The sequence below is a fragment of the Hypanus sabinus genome, chromosome 9 (assembly GCF_030144855.1).
Source record: "Hypanus sabinus isolate sHypSab1 chromosome 9, sHypSab1.hap1, whole genome shotgun sequence".
Taxonomy (NCBI): domain Eukaryota; kingdom Metazoa; phylum Chordata; class Chondrichthyes; order Myliobatiformes; family Dasyatidae; genus Hypanus; species Hypanus sabinus.
In genome coordinates this window covers 48,369,869-48,379,538 of record NC_082714.1, presented here as the reverse complement: position 1 = coordinate 48,379,538, position 9,670 = coordinate 48,369,869, and the positions used below count along the sequence as shown (strand labels likewise).

Sequence of the window (9,670 nt, the reverse complement as noted above, 5' to 3'; positions counted from 1 at the left end):
CCTTTGATGCCCTGACCACTCAGATACCTATCAATCTCTGCCTTAAATACACCCAATGACTTGGCCTCCACTGCCACCCATGGCAACAAATTCCACAGATTCACCACCCTCTGGCTAAATTTTTTTTTTCACATTTCTGTTCTGAATGGGCGCCTGCAATCCTCAGTTATGTCCTCTCGTACTAGACTCCCCCACCATGGGAAACAACTTTGCCACATCCACTCTGTCCATGCCTTTCAACATTCAAAATGTTTCTATAAGGTCTCCCCCTCATTCTTCTAAACTCCAAGGAGTACAGTCCAAGAGCAGTCAAATGTTCCTCATATGTTAACCTCTCATTCCCGGAATCATTCTAGTGAATCTTCTCTGAACCCTCTCCAATGTCAGCACATCCTTTCTTAAATAAGGAGCCCAAAACTGCACACAGTACTCCAAGTGAGGTCTTACCAGTGCCTTATGGAGCCTCAACATCACATCCCTGCACCTATACTCTATTCCTCTAGAAATGAATGCCAACATTGCATTTGCCTTCCTCACCACCGACTCAACCTGGAGGTTAACCTTAAGGGGATCCTGCACGAGGACTCCCAAGTCCCGTTGCATCTCAGAACTTTGAATTCTCTCCCCATTTAAATAATAGTCTGCCCATTTATTTCTTCTACCAAAGTGCATGACTGTACACTTTCTGACATTGTAATTCATTTGCCACTTCATTGCCCGTTCCCCCAATCTATCCAAGTCTCTCTGCAGACTCTCTGTTTCCTCAGCACTACCGGCCCTTCCACCTATCTTTGTATCATCAGCAAACTTGGCCACAAAGCTATCTATTCCATCATCTAAATTGTTGATATACAATGTAAAAAGAAGCGGCCCCAACACAGACCCCTGTCGAACACCACTAGTAACCGGCAGCCAACCAGAATGGGATCCCTTTATTCCCACTCTGTTTCCTGCCAATCAACCAACACTCTATCCATGTATGTAACTTCCCCGTAATTCCATGGGCTCTTGTTTAGCAGCCTCATGGGCTTAATGGGAGAAAGTAGAGAATGTCAAGGATCCAAAACAATCACAGGGAGAGATAGCTGAGGCATGGTTCAGTGTGTAAGCAGAAGGAAAGGACACCACAGAGGCAGTGAAATGGATTATCCCAATCTTAAGCAGAAAAAATCCCCTTGCCTCTATAACTGGGGTAAGGGTGAAGGGTTTTGGGGAGAGGGATTTTATGACCTTTAGTAGGAAAATGAAGCAGTGGTTATGTTTGAATTACAGAACTCTTAGAAACATGAATAATTTTGGCAGAGCACTGGAGCCAAAGAATAATTTGGACAGTTAAAAGCAACTAAACTCCCTCTCGGGTGACAATAATCCATTTTCTCTTGGTCTCCAGAAATTCCCTTTACTCTTTCAACCTACCAACCTTCATCTGACACATTTTGATTTTTAACTTTTCCTAATTTTGGACAAAGAGCAGCTCAGGCAGGGTAGATAGTTAAATGGAGTTCACCCCATACATCTTTGAAGGTTGTATCTGGGGGCAGAACACAATGCTAATGGCAAAATTCTTAGCAGAGTGGAGGAACAGAGTTATCTTGGATTCCAAGTCCACAGATCTCTCCAAGTTCTGCGCGTTGGTAGGATGTTCTGTGTGTTGGCCTTCATTAGTCAGGAAATGTTTTCAAGAGCTACAAGGTAATGTTGCAGCTCTATAAAACTTTGGAAAGACCACACTTGGAGTATTGTGTTCACTTCTGATTGCATCATTTTAGGAAGGATGTGGATGCTATCGAGAGGGTGCAGTGGAGAAATGCCAGGACACTGCCTCAATTAGAGGGTATCATTATGATTTTGAGCAAGCTAGGGTTTTTCTCTTTGGAGTGAAGAAGGATGGCTTGGTAAAGGTGTTAACGATTATAAAGGGCATGGACACTGAACATCCAGTGTCTCTGTTCCACTGCAGTAATGGCCAGTACCAGAGGACATCCCTTTAATGTGTGTGGAGGAATTTTGCGGGGAGATGTCATAGGTTGGTTTATTATACAGTGGTAAGTGTCTGCAACACAGTGCTGGGTGTGATAGTAGAGCTGATACTTCAGTAATACTTGAGAGACTGTTTGATATTTACATGGATGAAAGAAAAATGGAGGGCTTGGGCTGTGTAGGAGTGAAGGGTTAGGTTGATTGAAAAGCAAGTTAAAAGGGCAGCACACCACCATGAGCTGAAGGGCCTCTACTGTTTTATGTTCTATGCTTAATGTTAAGCACCATTTCAAGCATCAACTCTGCTTTTATCTCCACCAGATAATCCCAGGTTTTTCTGAGTTTTTAAAAGGATAGTCATGAGATCAGAGTTTCACTGCTTGGGTATGAAGGTAAGACCAAGGGGACAGAACCCGGTGAAATTTGCTGATAGGATCCATCCACAGAACCACGGTGGAGGATTAGCTCAAGCGAGTGGAGGTAGACATCACCCGGTGGGTAAATTTCAGTAATGGGAATGGCTTTTCCATCCATGAGCTTCCACGCATGTCTTTGTTGTTGTTTTCGATGCGAACCTCAGAGTTCTGCATGGTATTAGTCTGGGCTGGGCTGCCTGCATTATTGGTAGATTGTTTCTTCAGGACTTCTGCATACTGGATGTTAACAGACACTGTCGAAGCTGCTTTTTTATTTATTTCTATGTAACTGAGTGAAACATAACTTGTGGCTGATATCCAGCTTCACCATCCCCTGCTCCTTTGATAGTCACAGACAAGAATGTTTGAATCTGACTTCTTAAAGGGGCTAAAGATCCAGCCTTCTAATATTAAAGTTCAGAAGGACACTCTATTAGAGGTGGTTAGTGGAAACTTTCTTGGCACATTAATTCAGATATTTATTTTCTCTCTGCTCTTCTGCCGTCAGGCTCTCTTAGCATTTCAGCTAGAAGTCTGTCAGCTAGTACTTCAAATGCCTCGATTGTGTCTTTTATACAAACTACCAATGCAGCCACTTCACTCTCCCTGCCATCAATATCACAGCCACTGCATATAATGGAGTTTCAATAATGATCCATTATTGAAAATGTTAATCATATTAATTCAGTCATTACTATTCACATATGCTGCCTGACCTGCTAATATTGAGCATTTGATTTTATTTTACATTTCCAGTAACTATTATGTTCTACATCTCATTTGATGGTATTTTTCTCATGTGACGGTATACATGTAAATAGTTAAGTGACAATAAACTTGATTTAGATAGTCTTCATCTCCACCTTGTCTTTGTTCCCTCCTCCTCTTCATTCTCACTTTTCCAATCCTAATAAAACTCTTTGACCTGAAATGTCAACTTGTCTCTCTCTTCACAGAATGCTGGAGCACCTCAGCAGGTTAGGCAGCATTTATGGAAAAGAAGAAAAGAGACAATGTTTTGGGCTGAGACCCTTCATCAGCACCCTCATCACATAAATTGCTTTATCTGCTAAGTGTTTCTATTATTTTTTTACATTTACTCTCGAAAGGCATGACTCTAACTTTTAGTCTAAGCCCTCTAGACTTCCCATGAAAGGAGATCAAATCCATCAGTTTCTCTTAGTGTTGCGATCACCCCTTTAACATCTAAATTCAACTATCCAAGAATAGACATGAATACAGCCAAATGGAAAACCCTGGGGCCACAGTGCAAAATGCAATACCAACTGCAAAGAATTTAACTCTCATCAGTGTAAATCACTTAATTTTGGAATCCAGGTATTATTCAGCAACACCCTGAGGCTAAAAATAAGCCAAGGTAAGAGTGCAGAACAGTTCATCCTATCCCACATTTTGCTTTGGTTCTGTGTGCCAACCCTACAAACTTAAAGCTCAACGTCCCTTAGCATGCTTATTCTGTTGAAAGTATCCTGACTGGCTGCATTATAGTCCGGTACGGCAATTGGAATGTGTAGGAATTTTAAAAATCTGCAGGAAGTAGTGAGTTTACCACCAGCGCACCCTCCCCATCTCCGATGAAGGGCTCCACTTCAGAGGAAATCTGCAGTTGCTGAAAATCTGAGCGACACACAAAATGCTGGTGGAACGCAGCAGGCCAGGCAGCATCTATAGGGAGAAGTACAGTCGACGTTTTGGGCCGAGACCCTTCATCACCAATTGTCTTTCCAGCCGTTCATTTCTTGAACGATCAGTGCAGTATAGAAATCTTACTACCACCTTGATCCCATTGCACTAAAATGGACTTTACTGTTTTTGATCTAAATGTGTTCGTTCTTGTAAAAATTCTGTATAGCTTACATTCATGTATATCTTGTGAATGCTGCTCATCTGAAACCATGTGCCTGTGAAGCTGCTGCATGTAAAATTTTCAGTGCAGCTGTACATATATGTTCTTGTGGATATGACACTTACTGACTTTGACCCTTATTTATTTTCTAAATGCTCTGTAGCAACAATCCAGGTGCCTGTAACCCATCAGCCACTTAGAATTTCATTGTCCTTACCTCTTCACCATTTGGAATGAACTTAGTTCTATATTTATTAGGTCTATTGTCTTTATTGAGATCTCTTGCCCCTTGCCTATTACTAATTCTGTAATCGTGTGCTTCAATCTGCATTGTACACAACTATGCGATCTTTATATTAACACAAGCTTAGCTGTTTTCTCTATTCTATCAGCTGCGTTATATTTACAAATACAGTAGATAGTTGAAGCCCTGGCATATACACCAATCATATACAACCCATTATCTCCTGAAGCTCAGCCAATGTATATCTTTCGTTCCAGGAGTAATAAACCAAGCTTGGGTTTACACTATTTTATTTTATCCTATTACAGTGCAGTACGTGGCTTCAGAAACTGTCTAATATTCAGGGCGTATGAGTTCAAAACTATTGATTAAATATTAGCTCTATTTGTCACATGCACATCGGAACATCAAAATATGCGGTGAAATGTGTCTCGAGTCTGCGCTAGGGGCCGGTCGACAGAGGATCAGGTTGTGATGCCCAGGTCTTTGGAATGCGTGAGGAAACCAAACCGGCTCATCCAGAGGATTCCCGCGGAGTGAACCTACCAACAGGGCGGGAATCGAACTCCAGTCGATGATTGCTGGCGCAGTTAAGCGACTGTGCTAACCGCTGCGCTACCGTGTCGCCAGTAGGCGAACTACAGTGACACTAAATTAGTCAAAAGCTCAGGGTTTGACTGTCAGCTGATTCTGTCGTGTGGCTGAACACTTACTAGGTTCCATCAAAGAAAATCCAAAGCTATTCAAATGTAATAAATTTAGTAATCGTGATTCTTGAAACAAAGCCAGAATATGTTTAAGTATTAAGTCTGTTTCAGTTTCCACACTGGAATAAATGCATTGTATTGTGTGGCATTCACGATAATACTAAAGTTTCAAAGCCAGTTCTTTCCAAGATAAGTGAAATACTGTCCTCGATTCCGTGAGGCGAACAATGCTGCGGACTTACTATCCGCAGATAAACACATTCACTAGGTCCGCCTTGCGATACCGGATGTTACTAAATATAACGCGCTTCTCTCGTGTAGTATCAGGTAACTCCTATTTACAATGAGGCGGATTTTGGGTAGTTCAGGATTATAACTGGGCGGCATGTACCATGGTTGGGGTCGGGCCCTGGATGGGGTTTGAAACACTGAGGAGAAGGAAGCTGGGTAGATTTAGGACCAGATCCAGAGTGCGTGTGCGATTCACCTTGTTTTGACTGACTGAAACATACCAGTTGAAGCTCACAAAGAAGTTGTTATATTCCTGATTGGCCAGCGGCAGTCATTGTCCGTGGAAAGTCTGTGCCTTGTAAATACTGAGGATTCAATTGTGATGCATTGCCCACACGAATGATGTCCAGCTAACGACGCCTTTGGCGGATGTCACTTGTTAAAGCACACCTCGACAGAGAAGGTGGAATGCAGCAAGAAGGGGAACGATGAAGGGGGTGGGTAGAAAAAGCACTACGTTGCATTTTTTAATCGGAAAGAGAGACTCCGTTTTGAAGATGGTCCCTCAGTAGAAATGAATTGATTGGATTTTTTTGTGCAATGCCCGTTTATAATCACAACAGTAGCAATTCCATCCAAAAAAAAATCCTCCCAGTTTTCAAGCATCCTATTTATAATTGTGTAAAAGAACAGAATTACAATACACTAAAGTTGGAAACAGGAGGAAATGTCAGCGGAAATGGAACTGAGGAAGTAACCTGGAATTTTCCGGATTTGTCTCAAGAGTCTGCAGTCAATATCAGAAATACGCACAGCTCCAGAGACATTGAGTGGAATTCTAGGCCACTGTCGGGAGGAAGTCAGCACCTATGACCCCAGCAAGAACGGCTCGTGCATAACAAATAATGTGTTCTTGGGTGGAGCTAGGTGATGCACCTTTAAGTTCATTGGCTCTTCATGGCCAGCTGCCTTTAATGTGGGGAATATTTGTAGGAGGAGGTATAGGAGTTGAGCGCCCGTGAGTGGACTACTCCTAGGCCCGTCGTGGATCCTCTGCTATCGAATCTCCCCACCAGCTTTCTATCTGCCGTCAGCCCTTTGATGTTGTTATAACGTTCCCAGAATATTTTCCCCAGGACTCCGATATCTTAATCATTTCTATTCTCTGCTCCATCTAGCCCAGTCTTCTCCAACCAAACTCATACGCAGATCAAATCCAATATCCTCAGTACACTGCAGTTTTTCCCCCTCCACCCGCAAATGACACCCTCCCCAATACGTCGGTCATCTCCCTGGCCTGACGTTGACATTTAACCACCTAATTACTTCCGCGGCCTCCTTGAACCAGATTCCCGAACGCAGAGCGACGAAGGAGAGCCTTAATGTTCAGTTCGTGCCCGGGGGCTGAAGAAAACAAGAAGTATAGGAAATAGTATCTCGAATCTGCTGCACTATTCAATAAAATCGTAGTCGATCTGACTGGCCTCAAACCTATTTTCATGCCTGTTCTCTGCGACTCCACTATAAACCAATAATATGTCCAAATGCGAATATATTCCATGGCTTAGCTTCTGCTACTCTCCTGAGTAAAGAATTTGAAAGAGTTGAAAACCTCAGAGAAGAACTTCTTGCTCAACTTCACGTTCAACTGATGTAGAAGGCGTCGGGACAGCACGAGATACAGTGAGGAGGCACCTTGGGCGTGGAGGAGACCAAGGCACTGGCTCAACACCCCGCCACACTTTTAAAGAGAGCGGGGTATAATTGTGATGTGGAATTTACTTCTGCGAAGGTATTGGGGAGAAAACAAGTGTCTTAATAGGGCAGCTGATAGACATGGCAGAGAATAATTTTAAGGGCAGTGGAGAAAGGGAAGGATATTGAATATTCCTTTCTCAGTTAGGACTTGGCATAGTATAGTCCAAGTGGGACAAATGGCCTCATGAACCGCAAGAATGTTAAGATGATTCCCGCTCTGCGCTATTTTAAGCAGGTACGCGGCGGTTAATGAATTAAATGCCTTCTTTTAATTACCCCTAGTGGCGAGGAAATTATTAGGAGGGGGCGTTGATTAGTAATGCGAGAGGGAATAAAGGGGAATGGAACTAATCGGATTGCTCCAAAAGCCTGAGCAGGGACTGAAGCAACAAAGTACAGTAACGGAAAGATTTTGAATAAAGCAGGGACTTCTACTCACTGGAGCGCAAGAAAATAAGCGATAATATTATCGAGCTGTATAAAATCAGCAGGGGTATTGCCTGGGTGAATGCGGTCTTTTCCCCCCAGGGACACGTTAAGGGTGAGGGACAGACATTTAGGAGGAACCTAAGGTGCATCTTTTTCTCATGCAAGGACTGAGCCGCCAGAGGAAGTGGCTGATGCAGGTACGTTAGCGATATTTAAAAGATAGTTGGACGGGTACGTGGGTGGGAATGATTCAGAGAGATGCGGGGACAATGCAGGTATAGGGAGACTAGTTAAATGCGAATCGGTCAGCATTGATCAGTTGGGCCGAAGGGTCTGTACCCATGCTAAATTACTCTGATTAAATTGATTCCTATTACTGTATGTTTTATGGAAAAAGGCGCATGGAGGCGTATCATCAATTCACGTTTATTGCTTATTGCATCCCCACGCACAATAATACTAAGCATTACAACTTTGCCAGCACCTTTTGCAAGTACTTAAACTAGGGGAATGCCGGACTTATTTTTTCCGGTGGATTCCACGCAGCACCTACATCCCAGGTATGACTCTCCCGAAAAGAATGCAGCAGAACGACGGAGAACGGAATCTTTTGAATTCCCTCCAGGGAAAGATGGGTGGGTCACATATTACGTCGGCGAAGAAATAATCCGTCAGAGCCTGACGGGCAGTCCCTTTAAGAGGTAGCAGGAGCGCGGAAGTTGTTTGAAGTTTGTCTGGACCCTTTTTTTAAAGAAGCCCTGACGTCAGGCCGGCGGAGTCGAGCTTGTGGACTTTCCTTTGCCTGGCCGGAGAGGGAAGTAGCGGCCGTTAACACTGGCGTGGCCGGCGGGAGCTAACGCAGGCTGCAGCGAGTGAGCGGGCATCTCACGAGGGTAAGAGTGGACGCGAGGCTTTCGGAACTGCTGTCCCGCCATTGGGAAATGAGTAGGGCATTTGACTACTGTAGTAGAGCCATGGGGGGGGGGGGGGGTGGAGGTGGTTTGAGGGTTTGAGGAGGGAGCTACTTTGGGCGGACCCCTCTCCCCAGAGCCGAGTGGGGGGGGGGGGGGGGGAGGAGAGCAAACATTGACGGCAAAACAGCGGCTCTCCTGCCAGAGCCAGTTCTGGCCATGTGCTGTTGAGGAGGGAGTTTGGCTCGACTGGAGGGGCTGGGAGGGAAGGAAAGTAGGAGACAAGGACAGCTGAGGGCTGTGGAATGTGGCTGAGTTGGGAGGGGGGCCGTTCGAGAAGTCTTGGTGCCGAATGCGGGAAGCGTTGCTGGCTCTGTGTGTGTGGGGGGGAATGAGAAACGGGCGACAGTTGTCTCGGTCAGATGTGGAAGGCGCTGTGACTGATATGTGTGTGGAACTAGAGTTCGGAGAGTGTGTGAAAGGGGCCGGGACTGGCTGTGTGGTCACTGACCGGCCGGCCGGGGGTTGCCGGAGCCAGGCTCTGCCGCGGGTTGCGAGGCCAGGATGGGCTCCGGGTTGTTCCGAAGGCTGCTCCTCTCGCCGCAGCCCCACCTCACGACCTGTTGCCAGCAGTCAGTTTCCCGGGAGTACGGAAGTGCGGATCCTGACATCCCGACTTCGGCTGCCGCAGATTCTTAAAGGGGCGTTGCTCCAGTGAAAGAGCAGGCAATTTATAACATTGCTCGCGTCTGGGCTGCAAGTTCTTAGGATGGACTGTCCCGGACTGTTATAGGTTGTTTGTTGCGATGATCTTAGTTTAATTCTTTCTGGATTTGAATAAAGTACTACAACTTGTTTGTCGATTGCAAGAATGGTAAACAGCGCACATGGGTACGAACGCAAAGTGCTTCAGGCACTATTTGAGTTCTATTATTGACCCGAGTGCTTTATTTTCTTTAAACTGCCATTGCCTATTCTCTGTAGTCTATTTATGCAATGTCTGTCGAATTTTTCAACAATTTCCTTCAGATGCTATTGCAGCATTTTAGTTGAGCGTTTTGCTCGGATGTGCTTCATCCACTGGTTGGAAGATGGTCATTTTGTCACGAGAGACTTATTTCCTCCAG

General features: G+C 44.8%; 1 protein-coding gene across 6 annotated transcripts in view; it reads left to right on the top strand.

The window, feature by feature from the left end:
• The first annotated feature begins 7,810 nt into the window (after positions 1–7,810).
• rhbdf1a (rhomboid 5 homolog 1a (Drosophila)) overlaps positions 7,811–9,670 on the top strand; it is a 373,026-nt gene continuing 371,166 nt past the window's right edge. For 4 of the 6 annotated variants that reach the window (XM_059979628.1, XM_059979625.1, XM_059979629.1 and 1 more), the window contains exon 1: positions 8,072–8,525. The gene's annotated coding sequence lies outside the window, so the exon portion shown is untranslated. Of the gene's footprint in view, positions 7,830–8,067; positions 8,526–9,670 lie in introns of those variants that run through there. The other 2 variants (XM_059979627.1, XR_009513976.1) reach the window with 2 other exon arrangements.